Source organism: Trichechus manatus, unplaced genomic scaffold (assembly GCF_000243295.1).
Source record: "Trichechus manatus latirostris isolate Lorelei unplaced genomic scaffold, TriManLat1.0 scaffold00037, whole genome shotgun sequence".
Classification (NCBI taxonomy): Eukaryota; Metazoa; Chordata; class Mammalia; order Sirenia; family Trichechidae; genus Trichechus; species Trichechus manatus.
In genome coordinates this window covers 4,712,828-4,736,052 of record NW_004443973.1, presented here as the reverse complement: position 1 = coordinate 4,736,052, position 23,225 = coordinate 4,712,828, and the positions used below count along the sequence as shown (strand labels likewise).

Here is a 23,225-nt window from a genome sequence, read left to right as displayed (position 1 = left end):
AGACTGAAAGAAATCCGAGGAGTATTTTTGCTTTTACAAAAAAAAGCGAGAATAACGGTCAGCAGAAGGCCACACCCATTCTCACTCCTCCCCAGCCAGCGAGCCGCTCTGTAAAGTGTCTCCCTCAATGCGTTCACTGCCCATTTTAAATAGCGGCTTGACCAAGCGCTTTCAAACTCTTCGCCCTTATTGAACGACCTAGCCACATCAAATCAAATGCCTGGTGACTTATAAGCACCATCCATCATGAAATCCCATCCTCGACTTGTAATCCCCTGTGCATTTCTCTAAATGTAGGACTCATCCCTCCACACACAGAGTTAATATAAATCTCGCTCTTCTGTGGGATTCAAACCTCAGTCCTTCAACCCAGCCCCATGTGCCATTGCCAGCTAGGCTACGGGGCTACCATCATCACCATCACCACCTCTCAGCCTTCCAGTGTGCTCGCTGTCTTCCCGATTCTGGTAAGTGAAACTACACTGTACATAACATTATTGCTACTTTATATAGTCTGTGTATTTATCATATCATTCTTGCTTTTACTATATGTTAGTGTTATTTTTGTTTTGTTTTGTTTTTTTTGGTATGATTTGGTAGGTTATTTTTGGGGTCTAGGAACACTCAAAAAATTTTCCTGTATAAATTAATGGTAACTGCTTCTTTGTTTCATGCCATTTTGGCTTACAAAAGCTTTCATGGGAACATTCTGCTTTCGCATAGCAGGGGGAGCTTTATCTGTGTTACACAGTGTGACTATGGCCGCACTGTGGTTTTGTTTATGCTAAGCTGACTGTTATTGATACTGATGAGTTAGCTTAGTGGGCATTTAAATGAAAGAAAGACACTAGAAGTGACTGATGTTTGCAAATGTCAGGAAGGATTTTGCACCTTTGGCTGTGCAGCTTAGCACATGTGCCGACAGCCAGTAATAACTTTACTGACGTCCTGAACAAACTACACCTACCCAAATTCAGACATTTGGTATGTATCTGCTTATATCAGATTTGCATGGGTAACTATTAGGGATAGGTAAATATAAGGGAATAATTAGATGCAACAATCAAAATGGTAATTATAAAACCAGCTCTTATAAATGGTGCATTTGTCCAGGCCCAATGGTCTCAGTTATGATGTGAATAACAAAATAACATTCTAAATAGTATGCTAACTCTATATTTCTTTCTTTCCCAAATAACAACTGTGCACTTCTTGCTCACATACTATTCACTTCTTCATGATTAAAATAAAATTACAATCAGGGCTGTGGTTCACATCTGGTTTTTTTTTTTTTCTTCTTCTTTTTTTTTAAAGCTCCACCCATGATCCCATTAAAAAAATCCACTACCAGTCAAATCGATTCCGACTCATAGCAACCCTATAGGACAGAACAGAACTGCCCCATAGGGTTTCCAAGAGTGTAATCTTTAGGGAAGCCGACTGCCACATCTTTCTCCCGAAGAGCAGTTGGTGGGTTCGAACTGCCAGCATTTCAGTTAGCAGCTGAGTGCTTAATGACTACACCGCCAAGGCTCCTTTTCCACCCATGATAGCCCTCCCCTAAGAAAACTCTTTGCTCAATAGGGATTGCGCTGATACCTCTTCTGAAGTATTTTTCTTTCATGGAGCTAGGCAAAATATTCCATTCTCTTTTCACTTGCCCTTAAATCATGCCTGATTCTAAGAGTATTTTTCTAGAACATTTCCAGGTCCAGCACACTAGTCGAGCCTCAAACCCCCAAGCCCTTCTGTTTTTGTACCTCTCATATGATGGTTAAGAGCTACGGCTGCTAACCAAAAGGTCAGCAGTTCAAACCCACCAGGCACTCCTTGGAAACCCTTTGGGGCAGTTCTACTCTGTCCGATAGGGTTGCTATGGGTCGGAATTGACTCCACAGCAACAAGTTTTTTTGGTTCATATGGTCTTAGTTTACTTCAGTGGCTGTCAAAGTGTGGTCCCCAAACCATCAGCATCAGCATCATCCAAGCACTTGCTAGAAATGCAAATTCCAAGGTCTTACCCTAGACCCACAGAATCACAAACTCGGCAGGTGAGGCCTAGCAATCAGTGTCCTAAGAATCCCTCCAGGTGATTCTGAGGCATGCTGGTGTTTGAGAACCAATGGTCCATGGTGCATGTATGTACTAAGAATAGTAGGAGAATGGAATAAGGAACATTGAAGTCTATGGAGGGGGGAACTATGAGAGAGAGAAAGGCTCAGCAAAGAGGTGACATTTGAGTGGTGATCTGAAGAATGGGTAAGAGTTTGGAAGCATCCCTCACTCAGGCACGGGGCATCCCTCACTCAGGCTCAACTGTTACCCGTGTGCCCTTGAGTTAATGTAGCCCCATCCACTCCAAGACCTTAATCCATCAACCACCCTATCTCTCTTCAGCCATTCCATTTTTAAAGAAAATAAATTGTCTTCATTTCTGCTGGCCTCTTAGTCTACCAAGTACTTTTTGCTTTCCCTTGGCCTTTAACTCCTTTTAGAGCAGTCTGTACCTCCTTTTTCACTTTTTTACTATCCCATCACTTCGTAAACCCTATAATCTGGCTTCTGATTTCTCCAGGCTAATAAAATTATGATTCTGAAGACCATATTAGTCCCCTTTGATCTCTGGAAGAATATGATCCCCTATCAAAATGGCCTCTTTTCTAAGTTCAACTTTTGCATTTCCAGCTTCTTGTTGGACCCCCTCTACCTGTGTATCACATTGGCCCCTCAACTTCAACTTGGACAAAATTAAACTAAACTAGTCCTCTCAACCTCCTCCATCTCCAAGGGATGTTCTTTCAGTACCTAGCACCATACATCTTCCAGTTATGCAGACTGTAAAACTGAAGCTATATTTGACTTCTCCCTCTCCTGGCCTCTGAATCAAGCTGGTTATTTTAATGACATCTGTCACATCCTTCTCCTTTTCACATCCTTCACTTAGGTCCTCATTAGCTGTTCACTAGCATAATCCTTTAATCGGTGTAGTTCCCTTGCAGTCAAATGAATTCTTAAGAAGGACAGCTTGAATCAGTCATTTTATTTAAATGTCTTCCTTGGACCTCCTTAGTGAGCTGCAAGATCTAAAATCCAATACACCTGCTCTAATGGCTAGGCTGCTACTTACCAGCTGGGCAACATTAAATGAATTAATTGGCTTGTTAAGCCGCAGTTGTCTCAGCTCTAAAGTAGGAATCGGGCAGTAATCATATCTCATGAGGATACCTGAAGGAAATAATGCATGTAAATTCTTACCGAAGTGCCTAGGATATTTAAAGACTTAGTAAATAATAAGCATTAACACCATCACCAAAGCCACTGCCATGGAATATAAGTCAAAAACCTCAGTTTAGCATCCATCACAATCCAAAACCTTAACTGAACAGTTCCTCACTTACATTTTCCAAAATCTACTAAACTGAATTCTCCCTTAAGGGCTAGGCCCACTTCTTATTTTTCTTTCTGTCTCTGGTCCCTTAGGCAGTGTCTCACACCCAGTAGTTGCTCCGGAAGTGTTTACTGGAAGCACTAGCTGGTTCCCATACACACACACTCTTAATTGAACCACTTTGTTCATGCTGTCCCTGCCTCTCAGGATGCCCAGCACTTTCTGTTCTTTCAAATTCTCTCCATTTTTAAGTGGCATTTTAAATGCCATCTCTTCCAGGAAGCCTTCTCAGTTCCCTCAGGGCAAAGTATAACTCTCCTCTTAACCTGGATACATTTCATTTACACCTCTTTTTCATACTTAAGATAGTCTACTATGTATTATTTTTGTACATGTCTTCTTCCCCAAGGAGCTAGCTCCCCTGGGTTAGAGACCAGAATTTATTTACTGCTGTTTGCCTATAAACCCTAACCCAGTGCCTTGCCCAGAGAAGGCACTCCATGAATGTGTGCTAATGAATGAGGTAAAGGAGAATGGTATCTACATTTTTATTATAAGAGCTGTGCCACTGTATACTACCTGATTAAAGACTTTCACTCCCATTGATAATTATGATGATCTTCAAAGAATAAACAATTGTGAGAATTACAGAAACAAGTGTAAGAGGACACCTTATGAATGGGATGTGTTCCAAACCTTGGTTTTAAAGTCACTATTCGAGAACTCAGAAACATTTTCCAAAGAAACAAAGTCATAAATGGTCATTGGATTCTGGGATAGTCCTTGGAAGTTTAGTTAACCCACAGGATGGCTATATTAGATAAAGCATTAGATTAGCAATAGCACCCCAAGGCCAACATAATTATAAGGGGTCTTGAAAAGGATTCCATATCCTATGAGTGTTTATGAAAATGTTCAGTCTTCCTTGGAAAATATAAAACTATGACTTTTGTTTTCTTCTGAATATTTTAAGACATACTACAAAAAGCCAGAAGCCAATTTTACTGTTTATTCAAATGCTTCCTTTTCATTGTCAGGATGCAGGTGATCTGGTTACAAAATCAATTTATAATTGTCAATTATAGACTGTAAATTTAGAAAATGGAGGGCCTCTATAAAGTTGTCTATATATTTGAATTTTATAAACCAGAACTTATTTTCTCTTTTACTTAAAATTCTAAATTTTAGCTCCTTTGTCTTCATTTTGGATTGGTTTTAAATTAATTATGGCCCCAGATACTTTAGCTTCAATGACTTTACCGACATCCTTTGACAAATACATAATGACCTGTTAACAAACTTTTAATTACATTCATGGGGGGGGGGTCCATTATTTTAAAATAACCCCTCAGTGAGTAAATAATCATTTTTTAATGGAAACATGATTGCCTTTCCAATTATCTGAATTGCAATTTTGGATCTTCACAAATTTATTTCTTTAAAATAGGCAGGACTATAAACAAGGCAATATCTATGAAAAACAGGCATATTTTCACTGTCACGTATGCTTCACCTAACACTGAGTTAGACATTACAGAAAACTGGAAAGTGGGAAAACATGGTTCCTAGTCCTTAAGAAGGTGACTGTTTGGAGAACTAAAAAGTAATATATCTGAAACAATCAGAGACTAATTCAAGGCCACATAAAATTTAGTGTAAGTTACAACCTTGTACGTTACAAGGGATGGCTATAGCACCTGTACAGGAGAGAATACAAAGTCCAAAAGGGCTAAGATCTTTGTTTTGTTCACTAACGTATCCTAAACACCTGGATCTGTGCCTGGCACGTATTCTGAGCTCAACAAACAATTGCTGTACCTAAAGGAGAGACAAATATGGGTCAGAATGGCCGGGGAAAGTTGCCCTGTGAAGGCAAGACTTGAGGTTTAAAATATACAATTCCTTGATTCCCCCTTTTGCTCACACCTATGTCCAAACTATCAGCAAGTCCTATTGTTTCTACCTTCAACATACACTGCAAATCCTTCCACTTGTCTCCATGTCACTGCCGCATTCTAGTCCAGTCCACCAGCATCCATCTGTATGAAAGTTAATGATTCTTAACTGATCTTTCTGGGGCTGCTTAATGCTCCCATACACTCGGTTCTCTACACAGCAGCCAAGCAAACTTTTTGAAAATCCAAATCGAATCATGTCACTCTAGTACTTAATGGTTTCCCACTGTGCTTAGAATAAAACCAAAATGCCTTTCCAGGGCCTATAGGTACTGCATGAGCAGACCCCTGTTTACTTCCAAAACCTTACCTTTTACCACCTCCCTTTTTCCCCAAGGTCTAAGCCTCCTCTCTCTCTGCCAAACGCATTCCTACCTCATAGCTTTTGCCTTGGCTGTTCTCTCAGCTCAGGACTCTTTTTTCCTCATTGAATTGTGTTCAATTATCACCTCCTCAATAAGGCCTTCCCTCTATTATATCACTGTTTCATTTACTTTATGGCACTTATCTAAAATGATCTTTATTTGTTTACTTGTTCATTAACTTCTCACTAGAATATAACCTCCACGAGGTTTCAAGAACAGTACCAGGCTTATGGTAGGCACTCAATACATATTTTGAATGAATGACCACATTTCCCCAGCCTTTTCAAGTATGAAGATACTTTTTTTAGCATCAACTAGTTTCAAGGACTCCTCTCATATTATTAGTTTTTTTTTTCCTTTAGTGTTTATTTATTGCATAGAAAACTGTTATGAAGTCAGTAACATTTAAAGTAAACTGGTATTTCATTAGTCACAGTAGGACTGACATACATTTGAGTAAGAGTATATTGGGTATGTGTGATACGTGGTATTTATTCAATCTACCAAACGCTTGGTGTGCATTTCCATTTACAGGCACACGAGGACTCTTAGCCCACAGATGTTATGGGACCCACTGATTGGTATACAGGCTTGAGGTAAGAGGGAAGAAGTAATGGCAGCTGTCCTAGTTAGAAATTTCTCAAGACAGAGATAAGAATATACCTGATTTAAAGCCTTATTCTAAACTAAGGATACACTAACTTACTTTTTAAACCCTCTAACCCCTACAGTACCTGTACCCATTACTATCAAGTCCATTCCAACTCATAGTGACCCTATAGGACAGGGTAAAATTGCCCCATAGGGTTTCCAAGGCTGTAATCTTTATGGACATCATGCTTGGTGAAGTAGAGAGTCAGCAAAAAAGACGAAGACCCTCAATGAGATGGATTGACACACAGTGGCTGCAACAACGGGCTCAAACACAGCAACGATTGTGGGGATGGCTGGCGCAGGTCTGGGCAGTGATTTGTTCTGTTGTGCATGGGGTCGCTATGAGTCGGAACCAACTTGACGGCACCTAACAACAGCAACAACAATCTTTATGGAAGCAGATTGCCACATCTTTCTCCCGTGGAGCGGCTAGTGGGTTCAAATGGCCCACCTTTCGGTTAGCAGCTGAGAGCTTAACCACGGTGCCACCAGGACTCCTTCAGCACCTAAAGTAGAGTTTACTAATCATCCTTACACGTTTGTATAATAATGGCTAAGGCTTACATAACATTTATTATACGCCAACCCTGTTCTAAGCACTTTACACACATTAAGTCACCCAATCTTCACAGTAACAGTAAGTCAAGGATTTTCTATCATAAACATTTTATAGATGAGGAAAGGAGGCACACACAGATGACATTTCTTGCCCAAGGTCACAAAGCAGGTTAAGTGCAGAGCTGGGATTCAAACCTACACAGTCTGGTTCTAGAATGCATGCTTTTAACCATTATACTATGCTGCCTTGCTAGTATAAGAAGAAGGTACCATCTTTACACTAGTAGAATATCACTCACACTATCCACAGCATATAAGAAAAGTTAAATAGCAGATGTCAGCTATTCCTAAATCTGCATGTTTCACCCCACGTATTTTCAAGGAGCTGTTTTCCTCATTATTGCAAAATAAAGGGCAGAAATGCTGAGCAGTAAGTGACTTTGTGAAGCAGTTTATATTATGCAGAAATCATGAGGAAAATCTAAATCAAATACCAAATCTCACTGTGCCTTTGATATCACTGTGAAAATAGCATGACTTTCTAGGACACACTGTGAAGTCTGAGATAATAAGATAGCATATCTTAAAATCACTTAAAACCAAAAACAGATTTCTGAGTATATTCCCGACTCACCAAGAATGTTTTACTTTGACAGGTTAGAACATAAGGACATAGACCTCACCTTAACATATAAGGTCAATATATAAAGGCTTTAGGTGTGCAAACCTCAGCGGTTTCCGCACAGCACTGGGTCAGCCTGTTTATGAAAAAAGGTCAATGTTAGCTTATCGCTCCAAGACAGAATTCCAATAAGGCTCAGGTGGTACTGTTATTCGTATAATGTCCTTCACTTATTCCCTGATCTGTTGTCTCCTTTTAACAAAGATTAATCAGCTACCTTGTGAGATGTGAATGAATCAAGGAGGAGTCTAGTCTACTGAACACAGCACGTTGTGCAACATGACCCTTATGTAATAAATCTTTCGGGAAGCAGGTCTTTGTTTCCAAACGGGGCCTGTCTTCACTTTTCTCATGTGAAACTTGGCAAATGGGACATTCTGAGTCTGACAGGCCACTTCTCTGCTCCTCGGCTGACAACTCTCTTACACAGATGTCAGCCGGAAACCTTTACTGGGGCACGTAGGGGATCAGAACTTTTGAATCATGTCCAGCCAAGAGTCCATCATCCCTCAGCTCTCTGCCCACCCCACCCCGTTCAACAGTAATACGTCACTCCTGCAAGTCAGCCCAGCTCCAGTTAGACGGTGCAGAATATGGAAGAAGGGAAGGATTGGCTGTTAGCTTGAAGCTGGTTTAGGGAGTTCCTCTGTGAGAAGCTCAGGCTTTATGAAGAAGAGGAATCTCTGCATTTCTGTGATGTATTCATTTATAAAGATCTGGGAGCCTTGAAAGAGAAGCGAAGGAATTTAGGGCCTTTTATCATAGTGTAGTAGTTTTAGAGTTAGTCAGACCCCAGTTCAAATTTTAGTTCTACCACTTACTAGCCATGTGACTTTGGAGAATTGCTTACTTCCTGAGCCTCAGTTTTCTCACCAAAAATAGTACCTATCATTTTTAGGTTTGGAAGGGTAAAAATAATACAATGCATGTAAAATGCTTAACACAGTGCCTGGCAAAGAGCAAGTCTTCAGTAAATGTTAGTTCTTTGTTTCTCTGACCCTGAAAATGGCCAGGTGTCTGGAGGCCTGGATTTAGAAATGTCTCCAGTGTCCTCAGCATTTTCATTGGCTTTGTTTTGTTTTGGCTTTATGCCAAGGATTCTTAAATTAAAATCCAGGGATCCCTCTTCCCAAAAATTATATGCAGATATTTGCAACTGTGCCCATTTTTGGGAGAAAGGAATCTGTTGCTTTAATCAGATCCTGTAAGGATTCTGTGATTCCAAAGAGATTTAAACTCTCTATGTGTGTTTCTGAAAAATTGCCGGCAAAATGAATATCTTTTTGTAAATCACATTTGAGTTTTAATGTACTAGAAAAGCTGGTGAGTAAAATAATTCTACAATGTATCTTTCTTGTTACATAAACTGCTTATTTAATTCAGAGTGTTTCAGTTTTTGTAAAAGATTTAGATTTTCATATATCAGGTTTGCTTAAAATAGAACACAGAGTGCTATTATGTGCATAGTAGCTAACTTCCACTAACAATTTATAACACAGCTTCGGGTTTAAGTTCAAGTTCAATGTAAACTGAAAAAGAAGGCACTCCAGAAAGTCCCTCCTCTTAACTGGACAGAATCTTAGTTATCTCCTGCTCCAAAAACCTCATTTTACAGATGAAGACATTGAGGTTCTGAGAGGTTACATAACTTGCCCGAGGTCATTGCAATAGTTATGGATGATGAGGAATAACAGCAGTAAAAATAATGACAGTGATTATGAAGATGATGACAGTACTGTGATCTATTGAGCATTTACTTGGGCTAAATAAAGCCTTTTAAAGACTTTAACCTCATGTACTTTCACTACAAGCCTAGAGGAAGATTTTATTACCTCCGTTCAGCAGATGAAGCATTTTGTCCAGGGTTCCATAGCCAGTAAATGGCCAGATCAGAACTCAAACCCCCTGTTGAGCTTGAATGACTGTGCTCTCAGGGGCTACTTTAAGCTGCTTCCCAAAATACAATAGAATGGAGAGTCACATGGTCTCAAAGTATAAACAATGAACAAATTACTTAGAAAGATATACAGGTAGTACCTGATTTTTGATGTATTCAAGCTACCACAAACCGTGCTTAAGACTGTTTTTTGGTTTTTTGTTTTGTATATCTTCTCGTTAGTAATATGTGTTACATACAATGTTGCAGTGCATAATTTGTTGATGTTATCATTTTCATGCCAACCCCAAAAGACAAATAAAGATCAGATTTATAAAGATACTGATAATAAAAGGCAATAATAATAAAAACTAAAAAAAAAGAAAAAAATGAGGTATTTGACTTATGTCAGAACTGATTTAACCACTGCGCCACCAGGGCTCCAGTTAGACGTTAGTAGACCTCAATTTGTATTCTTACTCCAGGCCTCTCAGGTGGTACAAGAGGGCTTTTCTACCTCCAGAGCTACTCCCTCTTAGCTTTCCCAGTTCTCTGATCCCTCTGAGATGGGCTCCATACTTGCTCTCTCTCCTGTTTTCCTTGCTCTACCTTTACTGATGACCTGGTATGAAATCTATTTATCTAAACATCTGTCCAACATTTAATGATAGCTGACTATCAGTCACACCCTGTACTAGATGTTAGGGTTATAAAAATGGAGAAGAAAACCTTAGTTCTTGCCCTCATGGAGCAATCTGCCCTTTCAAAGGTCCATTTGAATAAACCAGCATTTAAAATACAGGGTGGTAAGTGTGACAATAGGAGTGATGCTGGGTACACTGAGGGAATATAACTCATATTCCATAGGGATCCAGGAAGGCTTTCCAGTGAGGTAGACACTGATAATCTGAAGAGTAGGATTTATCTTTAGAAAGAAGGTGTGTTCCAGGTATGTTTTCAAGTAGAGGGAAACATATATAAGGCTCGGAGGCAGAGCAAGCATGGGGTCCTGAACTGAAAAAAATTCCGTATTGACTAAAGAATGTCTTTAGGGTGAGAAAAGGAGCCCTGGTGGTGCAATGGTTAAGCTCTTGGCTACTAACTGAAAGGCTGGGGGTTGGAACCCACCTGGTAGCTCTGCAGGAGAAAGACCTGGCGATCTGCTCCCATAAAAATTACAGCCTAGAAAACCCTATCGGGGCAGTTTACTCTGTCTCATGGGGTCACTATGAGTCAAAAATCAACTCAATGGCATCTAAGAATAACAGGGTGAGAAATGTGCCTGGAGAGGTAAGCTGGAACCAGACCATGCACATCTTATAACTCATGTTAATGTGTTTAGACTTGACCTAAAGGCAGTGGAGGATCGAAGATGATTTTAAACAAGGGCACGACATGATGAAACTTTCATGTTAGGAACATCAAGGGTTGGAGAATGGATTATGTCTCATGCAAGAGAGGTCTGGTGGGGAATGGGTGGGTGGGACAGAGGCTGGTGAAGATAAGGAGTCCAATTAGGAGGCATTATAATAATCCAGGTAAGAGGCAAGTTAGGCAGTGGGGATGGAGGAACCAAGACAGATAAAAAAGATCTTAGGAGGTAGAATTGATAGGACATGGTAACTGATTGGATAATGAGCTGCTATCTAGTGGACTAAAGCAAAGCTCCCAGTCTGGGTAGGTGGAGGGGTCAACCACAGAGAGGGGAACACAGACGAAAGGGTAAGCTTGGAGGGAAGTTAGTTTCTGAGCTTTGACCTAAGCAACCCCTCCATGTCATGGCTTTCGGTTTTCATCTTTCAATATCACATGCTGAGACTGAGGGTCCACAGCCTATGTGCTGGACTGTGGGGGCCTCCCCTTCCTACTCTGCCCTGCTTCTTTTCCACCTACCAGGAGGAAGGGTGGACAAACAACAGACATGAATATGGGGAATTATCTAATGAGGCCATTGTTTATAGCTCTTCAGTTAAAGATAATAATTTGTTTAAAATATTTTGTCATCATAAAAGTTACCAGGACAACCCAACAATTGACAAATTTCCACAATTATATTCGATTTTCATGTGCCTCAAACATTAAAGCAAGGATTCAGGTTTAGTCACTATTTCATGGTTCTGCTCTCAAGTATTTGATGCTTACCTAGTAAATGTTTATCCTTTAAAGATAAAGTTAATTAGGGAATGGCTAATTCAGATCATATGCATTTTAAAGTACGTCTATATTATCAGTTAATACTTATCAATATACCTGAGTTATAGTGTCTTTTCTTAATTTCCAAGAATTTCACAGGGTTATTAACACCAGAGGTAAAAATCTCAGTAATAGCACTTAAAAACAAACAAACAAACAAACTCGTTACCATCGAGTCCACTCTGACTCATAGCGACCCTATAGGATAGAGTAGAACTGCCTCATAGGGTTTCCAAGGAGCAGTTGGTAGATTTGAACTGCCAACATTTGGTTAGCAGCCGAACGCCTAACCACTGCACCACCAAGGCTCCAGTAGCACTTAGTGTTTGATAAAAAATAGTATAATTTTTATTTTGTAACACTAAACACAGAAAGGTGATCAACCAAATGTGGAAATTATCAAACAATATCATTAATATCACACGCAAGTATAATTTTGCTGAAGATCATTCAAAAGCGGCTGCAGAGTATAGTGGCAGGGAACTGCCAGAAATTCAGGCCAGATTCAGAAGAGGATGTGGAACCAGGGATATCATTGCTGATGTCAGTTGGATTTTGGCTGAAAGCAGAGAATACCAGAAAGATGTTTACCTGTGTTTTATTGACTATGCAAAGGCATTGGACTGTGTAGATCATAACACGTTATGGATGACATTGCGAAGAATGGGAATTCCAGAACACTTAATTGTGCTCATGAGGAACCTGTATGTGGATCAAGAGGCAGGTGTTTAGACAGAACAAGGGGAAACTGCATGGTTTAAAGTCAGGAACAGTGTGCCTCAGGGTTGTATCTTTTCACCATACCTATTCAATCTGTATGCTGAGCAAATAATCTGAGAAGCTGGACTCTATGAAGAAGAACGGGGCATCAGGATTGGAGGAAGACTCATTAACAACCTGCAATACGCAGATGACACAACCTTGCTGAAAGTGAAGAGGACTTGAAGCACTTACTGATGAAGATCAAAGACTACAGCCTTCAGTATGGATTACACCTCAACATAAAGAAAGCAAAAATCCTCACAACTGGACCAATAAGCAACATCATGATAAATGGAGAAAAGATTGAAGTTGTCAAGAATTTCATTTTACTTGGATCCACAATCGACACCCATGGAAGCAGCAGTAAGGAAATCAAAAGATGCCTTGCATTGGGAAAATCTGCTGCCAAAGACCTCTTTAAAGTGTTGAAAATCAAAGACATCGCCTTCAAGACTAAGGTGTGCCTGACCCAAGCCATGGTATTTTCAATCACATCATATGCATGCAAAACTGGACAATGACTAAGGAAGACTGAAGAAGAATTGATGCCTTTCAACTGTGGTGTTGGTGAAGAATATTGAATATACATGGACTGCCAAAAGAACCAACAAATCTGTCTTGGAAGAAGTACAGCCAGAGTGCTCCTTGGAAGCAAGAATGGCAAGACTATGTCTTACATACTTTGGACGTGTTGTCAGGAGGGATCAGTCCCTGCAGAAGGACATCATGCTTGGTAAAGTACAGGGTCAATGAAAAAAAGGAAGACCCTCAACAAGATGGATTGACACAGTGGCTGCAACACTGGGCTCAAGCATAACAACGATTGTGGGCATGGTGCAGGACTTGGTATTGTTTTCTTCTGTTGTACATAGAGTCGCTATGAGTCAGAACTGGCTGGATGGCACCTAACAACAACAACAAACACCAACTGATATGCTAACCATCCTTTGTGAAGGCCAGCTGCTACCAGAATAAACAAACATTAAAAACCAAAACAACAACCAAAAAACAAACAATGAGCTAAGGGACAGATTCAGTCCTTCATGAAACAAACTTTTGAAAGTAAAGTGGAACATTTTGCTCAATATTAATGAATATTAGCTTGTACAGTCAGGTCTTAAAAAAAATTAAAATTTAGGTTGAAAGCCAAATCCAAAAAATTTTCTTTCCAACTTATTACCAACTGTACTATATGAATTTTTGAAGTTTAAATATATATATACAAATCAATACTACATAGGGAGAAAAAAATGGATGAGAAAGCTTTCAAGGGCTGCATCAATATTTTAAGCAAGCTCTGAAGACAAAGGTAATTCGTCATGTCAGCAATGCTAAGGTTTACTAAGATCTAATGCCTATATGGTTTTGGATGAAGTGTTTAATTTCTTTATATCTCAGTTTCTTCATATATAAAAGAAATAGAACCAAAACAACCTCACCAAAATGCCACAGAAAATAAGGCTTATAATAAGCTTTGATATTCACCTGATACAAAGTATAGCAATAATAGCATTATTATTACAGGCAGTCCCCAGGTTATAAACGAGATCCATTCCTAAGTCTGTCTTTAAATTAAATTTCTAGGTAAGTCAGAACAGGTGCATAAGGTTCTTATCTAGCCTTAGTTTAGTGCAAGAAAAGGCTTGATTTAAAAGCTGCACATGAAGCAAGTGAAGGTGATTGTGATGAAGAATTTGTTGCCCAGTAGGGGTTGGTTCAATCATTTCAAAGTGAGGGCAAATTTACATAAAGTTAAAGGGCAAATACAAGTTGTATGTAAATCAGACGTTCGTAACCCGGGGACTTACTGTAAATTCATCTTATTTTCTAGTTACACAGACCAATATTCCTGTGAACAAAAAGGAAAGATTTTTTAAATTACTCCTTTACTCTGATGCCCTTTAAGACTGATAACAAAATCTTTCCCCATGAGGCACGGGCAAATAGAAATTAACAAAATAAGGATATTTTAATAGAATAGAATCTACCCATGCCTAGATGAAGGGATTTGAATCCTACACAGCAACTGCATTTTACAGTGGGGCAAATATAGTTAATCCACAATGTTTTCAGTGAAAAACACCTGTACCTTTCAGTGGATATAATTCACCTCAGAACTGATACTAATCAGACAGGGAGCATTGTCTTGGCTCAGAACACTGTACTATAAAATGAACTTTTCTGATTATCCTTCTCAAAATTGTTAGGAGTCATCTTAATCCAAACAACAAAGTAGAAACTCCATGGATGCAGAATCTAAACTCTTTCTTTTTGGCTCTGAGAAAGGTATTTATTTTGTCCTGAACAAGGAGCAGAATGGGGTAAAAAATATCCCTGAGGGAACAATGGTAAAATTTGCTGGGTAACCACTAAAATGATGAATATTGAAATACTCGCATTATAGTAAATTATTGTAGCTACTTATAGGAAAAGACCATTAAATGCCACAAAGCCTTTAAACAAACTAGATGGAAGCAATACAAAAAGAAGCTAATCTAAAGTCACAGTTATACGCAAAGGAAATTATATTTTTCACATGGCATAAAGCATAAACATTTATAAGTGTAGAAAAAAATGACAATTACCTACCATCTTCCCTTATGGTTCAGAAGAGTTATGTAAGGATGGAGGATATTAGGGAATCAGGTTAGGGAGCATGAACGAGAAGAGGATTTTACCTGAGATGCTCTCTGCTTCACTTCCTCTCTCACTCCTTTCTTCTTGAACTTCTTTTCAGCCCTGCCTTCTGGAATATGTGTCTCTCTAGGCCCTCCAACCTCTCTGACCAAGCTGCTCTGACTCCTTGAGACCTGCTCTTCCTCTTCTGGTTCTGTGTATGTTGATGTTAGTCATCAACATTGGCTTTTTGCTTGTGGCCCTCTTCTCCCTTTCCCTGGATGATATCCTGCCTCTGAGGGTGCTGTCTCTGCTAATCACTGCTACTCAGAGTCCAGGCCTCTGCCCCAAGCCTCAGCTCTATATATCCAGACACCTGGTAGGTATTTCCAACTGGATGCCCCATAAACACATCCAAAACCAAACTTATTTGGGCTGGAAGATTTTACTCTGAAATGTGACAAAAAATACAATTACTCATCCTAAACGAACATCCTGAGATAATAAAAAATATATATTCAGTAGAGGAAGAAAGCCAGTGTCAAAGAGTGAGGCAGGAAAGAAAAACAACAAGATTTGTAAATCTTCAGTGTTCCAGAATTAAGACGTTTTAACAATATTTCTAAGAATCTGAATACAAATTAAATTTAACATTATTTGAACTTGAAGTTCAAATGAAGGATGGCCACTTGTTCTATTGTGTTTGCTTTATCTCTCACCAAATGTTAAAATTAGATTGAAAAACAGAAATAGAAATGCTGTTTATTTGGAATTATCCTTGGCTTCGAGCATTGCTCCTTTCTTGTGCAAAGTGGAGAAGCTTTCAAAGGTCACTGTCTGGGAGGGAGCCTCCACGTGGTAGTTGATTCCTCTTCCCCTTCAGTGTAGAAAGCTAGACCCAGGGGAAGAATATCAAGAAAAAAAGGAAAGTGAAAGAGAGGAAAGGATTAAAATGTTTCTCTCCCCACTAATATGCCTGCGTGAAGAGTAAGTGGTAATTAGTTACGCCAAAATGTTTTGGCGTCATTAAAATAAGGATTTTTTTAAAAGGGGGGATGCCCATGTTTTCAGAATATGTTCTTAACCTAATGGTGCTGCAATGGCCAGAGGATGTTTAAAAAATTTGAAGCACTACAAGATTTTCATTGACCTATTAGAATTTTTTCATGGACTCTTTTTTAAGTTAAAAGCTGAAACAAATTTAAGTTCTAATACGTTTGCAGAAAAACCTGAGCTTGCTTCTAATCCCAAGACAGCTCCTCTCCTTGTATTCTTTAAGTTAAATGATGGCAACTCTGTCATAGCACTTGCCTCCTACCTCTCATTTTCTTCTCACAGGTACATAATCACTAGGTCCTAGATGTTTAACCCTCCAATGTCTCTTCTTTTCCACCGGTGACTGACCCTTGTCCTAGTTCACAGCCTCATTTCTTCCCATCATTACTGGTTTCCTTGTCTCCAGTTTTATTCTCCTCAGATCCATCTCCCATGCTGCTGCCAGAATGATAGATATAAAATCAAAACTGAACCACATCACTCTTCCGCTTACAATCCTTTCTTCGTTCATGCATTCACCAAATACTTGCTGATGGTTAGGTCATACGTGCCAGAGCTAAGCATGATTTTGGGAAAATGGTGTGAAGAAGACAGACAGGATCCCCTTGCCCATGGAGCTTTGCTTTCACCGTGTTGTTTACGCTAACATGGCCTGCATGGTCCTCCATGATGAGACCCCTGCCTATCTCCTGAGCTTCACTTCTCACATCCCTGTCTCAAACATTGCATCAGCAACACACATCTGTTAATAGTTCCCTGTACACATCATGCCGTTTCTCACCTCTCTAATTTTCTCCTACTATTCCTTTGCTCCCCTCCCCCATTTTCATCTGCCTAATTCCTATCCACAATTTAAGAGAGGAAGTCTCTCTTTGACCTACCCAGGTTTGCTGAAGTATCCCTTTAATGTGTTCCTACAATACCTATTCCACATCACCGTACCTACCACATTGTATTATAATTATCTGTATAGATGAACACATTTTAGGTACACGTGGTTCTAGATAAACATTTACTTAATAACTACCACACATGAACATAACGATTCATATATTTAATATATTCCATAAGGATTTCAGGAGTCCCTGGGTGGCACAAATGGTTAAGCGCTCGACTGCTAGCCGAAAGGTTGGTGGTTTGAACCTGCCCAGAGATGCCTCAGAAGACAGGCCTGACAGTCTACTTCCGAAATGGCACAACCTTGAAAACCCTATGGAGCAGTTCTACTCTACACACTTGGGGTCACTATGAGTTGGAATCGACTCAACGGCAACTAACATCAACAACATAACGATTTCAGAGAAAATTGGAGGGAAAGAGATTCTGATATTATAGAGCGTCATAGTTCAGGGAAGTGAGCAGGAGGTGTTTGGAGCCCATATCCAGCATGAGCTTAAAAATTTCAGGCAGTTCAACAAATATAGAGTAAATCTAACCGGTCCTCTTGTTCAATAATTTCTGCTGCAGTGTTATGTCTGGCTTCCTGATAAGGTGTTAATTAAGCATGTTGTGATACAGGCAAGTCCTTCTGCTAGAGGAGAGGGTTTGAGAAAAACCTTTTAATAGATGGCTCCAAGCGTTTCTCATATGAGATGCACAGAATCCAGGAAGAAAACTGGATATTAAAATATAAAATTAAAATATTATATTTTTAATATTAAAATATACTGAGGCAGTATAAAGTAATCATTACATTTACCATATGGAGAAGAAGCCCTGTACTCTTGGGATAATAGAGTAAAAACTAAGACTTTCTGTGAGGCCCTCAGAACACTCCACAAGACAATGAACAGGCTGCCTAGGCCCAGCCGGACTGAACGGATCTAGTTTTTTAAGGCCCAGATTAATGGGGAATATGCCAAAGCTACTTCCTGAGATGAGGTTTTGGAATAATTTATATTTTTTCCATCCTAAGCTATTTCTAGTTCTAACTGGAGTAGATAATATAAAATTGATTATATATATCAGATATATAACCTCACAGTGAAACATAAAAGTTTCTCTTATAACATATGCCAAAAAATATAAATGAATATAGTTTCTGTCCATCGATAAGATCTCTTACTATAATTCTCCAATTACACAGAGCTGGTATCTACTTTAAATAGAAACTTTGCCTGTGTATGTCAGGATATTGCTAGTAGAAAATGTGGCAACTGGACCTGTGCTGTTTTATTAATTACTAATTTTGGGGAAAAATGAGGTTAATTTAAGGGTTTACTATAACCTTGTAAATTGCATAACTTATTATTCTTATAAAAATATAATTGCTTTTAAAATAAAAGTTGGGATAATTATATTTCAGTATTCTTACTAAGATGAATACTACTTATGTCCACAGTAAGGAAGAACACTGAATAAAATAATTGTTTAGTGGTTTGTAATGACAGCGTGTCTTTGTTTAAAACAACGAACAAACAGCTGGTGGCCATGAAGAAATGACAATGTGCTTGAACTTCAGTTTTCTTATGCTGGTGGATTTAACTCTCATAATGTTTTTAACCTAAAACATGTCCCATTTTTCACAATAAGAAATCAGTAAGTTTTTAAATTGTTTTTCCCCGCTTCTGTAATTACTCATTATTTAATTACATATTTACATGCTATTATTGTTGTTAGACACCTTAGACATTAATTATTTTCCTTAACTAGTGACAGAACTCTAAACATAGTGTATATACATGTGTGTGTCTATACATACACACATTGGTAGATTCTTCATGTAATGTTTATATTTATGTGGCATGTTTAAGTACTGTAGATTTCTACTCATAAACTTGAATCCATTTATCCATTCATTTAAATATGTATTAAGCATCTGCTATGAGCCAGGTGCTGTGTTCATCCAGAGTAAGACATAGTGGTCCCTGCTCTCAAGAAGCTAGTAGGGAAAACAAAACAAGCATTACGACAAGAGCAATGAGTGAGTTATGTACAAAGCAACGGGTAGCTCTCCTTTCTGAGTACATAGCACAAGCTAAACCATATCTTCACACTATAACAATTATACACAAAATAAACTAATGTAGCAGGTATATTCAGCTCATCCACCCAATCCAAAACCATTAGAGGATGTGTGTGGGTGTCTGTCCATGTGTATACATACATACATGTATGAGGCATAGAAAGAAAATAAATAATTTTATGTTACAGTCTACCTCACACTTCTATGTATTCGAAGTTGCTCTGCCCAAATACTGAGAACCATTTAGGATCTACTCAAGTCAAGTATCATAATCCCCAAGTAAGATGGTCAGAATTGACTAACCTACATACTTAGTGGGAAGCAGTTCTTTTGTCTTCCAAAGTCAGCAGATTCTGTTCCTGAAACCTGAAAGTCACACTGGCCCTTCACTGTTCAGCTGGTCACAAATCAGAGGCAATGACATTTACATTGCTAATAGACTTCGTTCCAAGTGTGCTAACTCTTGGCTTGCTGTAGTTTCTCCTACCTGAAAAAAAGCTTATTTGGCCTCCCACAGGAAGGTTTAACTAGAACTAATTATGTGAACAAGAACATTCACTTAGTTCTACATCCATGAACATGCACACATATTAAATCTCCAAATGTATGAAATTCCCTAATTATCTATTCCATATAAGAATTAGGACTGATGTGCAAAACAAATTAAAGTATGTGTTGTTAATTTTCCCTACCATACACATTAAATTACCCAACAAATTTGGGTAATTTTGGCACATTAGGAAAGTATCTCCTAATTATTGTGGTCGACATATGCCTACGTGGCAATGACCTCTTATGCTGGCCTTGTAAAATCAGACTAATGAAAAATATGTATTTCAATGGAGATTAAATTCTGGCTAATGTGGAGAAAACTGCAAATCAATTTATTTGGCTTTTCTGTATACCAAATTTCAAACAGCTAACTCTTGCTTCTTTAATGTTTCTTTGATCACAATTATTAGCATATGTGGACTGTTCTTAGCATACTAGTGTGAAATGAAAAATGAGAATTCTAAACTCAGTCTCTTTTATTAATGAGGACTAACGACCTTAAACCAAAGCCAGGTGACTGAAATTAACGAAAAAAAAAAAAAAGAAAAGAAAACATACAAACAAAAAAAACCACACTGGCTTGCTTAAAAAACAACTGGCAATGATTTAAAATATCTACTAATTGTTTTAATCTGTTGCTTGACCAGGGAAGTGTACATATACACACACAGAGACAGATACTGGGGTGACAATTAAGATGCTTACATCTCAATAAATGCATATTATGAATCTTATATAACACATAAATTTGTAAAGAATTCAAGATTAGCCAATAGTTTACATAACCTGAATATTTTATCCTAAATTCCAATAAAATGTATAAATTTGGTTTCACAGTTAAATTCAATGCAATGGATTTGATATGTGCTTAAAATAATAACTAACAATTTTGAACAATTTTCTATGTAGCAGGTGCTATGCTAAGTGATTTCTATGCTTTATTTAGTTTAATTTTCATTAGAATCCTATGAGGTGGACTGTGTTATTTGCTTCTCACAGAGAAGACTGAAGAAAGTGAGTTAAGTAATTTGCCCATTTACTGTTACAAAGTGACAAAACTTTGATTAAAACCAAACCTTAGTGACTCTAGAGCCAAATTCCAGCTCATATTTGGCCTAACGTAGATTGAAAATTAGAAGGCCTGGAATGGAGCTTCCGTGTCAATCAACTGTTAGCTCTGAGTCCTTAGGGAAATCACTGAACTTCTCCAAACTTCCAATTTTCTAATATACAAAACAGAGCCAATAAAACATCCCAGACATTCTCAGGGAGTTTTCATAAGATTCAAGAGATAGCATAAGCAAGAAAACTATAGAGTGCTCTACAAATATCATTTATTACATTATAATATCTTAATATTTTAAAACTCCCAAAGTATTTTGTGGGGCCAAACAATGACACTAAACGAGGGCTCTCGTTAGAGAAAGGGCGTTTAGGAAGCCACTGGAGGAATATTTTCTTCTATTACAGGAAATTTTAGGCAGGGTGCCCAGGATGGCACAGGGTAAGCTTTAGAAAAAACATTCACCCTTTGTGGGTGCCATGATAAATCAAAGGGAGAAGAGTGTCATGTTCACTTCTCATATTGCCAATGTCACCCACAGAGCAGGACCAACTGAACCCTGTCCAGATGACAGCTGGGTAGCAGTGCGTTCTGATAGAGCACGTGAAGGGCTGACAACTTGGGGTTAGGGCCCATGGAATGTAGGACTGTCCTACAAGCTCATTATGAATGGGGCTCAGAATAAACTGCTTTCCTTAGAACAAAACTGTTCAAATTCAGCAGGTTACTGTAAATATCATTAGGAAAGCAATCAAATCAAACCAAGAAAAATATAAATAGACCAATAAAGATACAGACCCCTGTCTGTAAGTATAAATTACTGCTAAAAGCTTGAAACTGAATCCATGCAAAGAGTAGATAGCAGAAAAACATCTGATTAATAAAATTATAGCTGAGCAAACAAAATAATTTCTGCATTAAAAATATGAAACACAATTTACTTTGTATCTTTCCTTTTCCACCAAAGCACAGTTCCTCTAAATCAATCTACCAGCTTCCTGAGTTACACAGGAAGCTAGCTAAATCATTACATATAATAACAAGTACACTTTTGAAAAATTAATTCTGCAGTTTATTTTCCTTAGGACAAATATAAATCTTATTTCTTGGGAGCTGTGTTTTAATTTACAAGAATATAAGCAAGTTTTCAAACTCAAACATAGCTGCCCGGCAACATCTATCCTAAGTTCAGAGTAATTAAAAAGTCATACTTGGTAAAATGTTTCTACCTACCTTCTTCCTCACACTAATAATCTTTTAGATGATTTAAAGAGAGTATCATTCGGTGAGCATTTATTCTGTGTGAGGTGCTACTCCAGGTGTTTATGGCAGGCATTGCTAATTGTCTTGCCTATATCCATTCTCGCCTTCTATGATACCAGAAATACTGGCTTAGCAAATTGCTTCCCAGCTAAAGACAACACTTCCCAGCTTCCCTTGCAGCTGGGGCCACGTGACTAGGTTCTGGCTAATGACACATGAATAAAAGCAGTAACTTCCCTTAGGAGGCAAGGTGTGTTTCCTCCAGACTTCCTACTTCCTTTGGCCTGGGATATGAAGGTGGTGGTGAGTTGAGCATGCAGAAAAGGAATGCAGAGCAGAGATGACTAAGCAATAAGATGGAGTAGCCTGGGCTCCCAATGAACTGTTATATCACTCCTGGAGCGTTAGGTGAGAGAGAAACAAGCCTCTGCATCGTGATAGCCACTGTATTCTTGAACTCCTGTTATAGTAATCTAGCCTGTATCCTCATTAATGGAGGACTACACATATGCTGGAACCCTGGTGGTGCAATGGTTAAAAGCTCAGGCTGCTAACCAAAAAGGTCAGCAGTTCGAATCCACCAGCAACTCACTGGAAACCCTATGAGGCAGTTCTACCCTGTCCTGCAGGGTCACTATGAGTCAGAATTGACTCGACAGCAATGGGCTTTTGGTTTTTGGTACATATACTTTGTTAGGTATTACTACCCTAGTGTTTTTTAGACAATTTAGACTCAGATTAAAGAACTTTCTTCAAAATCACATAAGTAGTAAGCAGTGAAACTATAATTTTAATCAAGTGCTTTTTCCATTAGATCTTTTTTATACTAATAGAAAGAAAATGACTAATTTATAGAAAATTGTTGTTGTTGTTGTTAGGGCCCACTGAGTCAGTTCTGACTCATAGCGATCCTCTGTACAACAGAATGAAACACAGCCTGGTCCTGTGCCATCCTCATAAGCGTTGCTATGTTTGAGCCCATTGTTGCAGCCACTGTGTCAATCCATCTCATTGAGGAACTTTCTCTTCTGTGCTGACCCTCTACTTTACCAAGCATGATGTCCTTCTCCAGGGACTGGTCCCTCCTGATAACATGTCCAAAGTATGTGAGATGAAGTCTCACCATCCTTACTTCTAAGCAGCATTCTGGCTGCACTTCTTTCAAGACAGATTTGTTCATTCTTCTGGCAGTCCACGGTATATTGAATATTCTTTTCCAACACCATAAATCAAAAGCATCAATTCTTCTTCAGTCTTTGTTATTCACTGTTCAGCTT

General features: G+C 38.7%; 1 protein-coding gene across 5 annotated transcripts in view; it reads right to left on the bottom strand.

Annotated features, from left to right (window-relative positions):
• ZNF385B (zinc finger protein 385B) overlaps positions 1–23,225 on the bottom strand; it is a 439,136-nt gene that overhangs the window by 111,790 nt on the left and 304,121 nt on the right. The window lies entirely within an intron of this gene.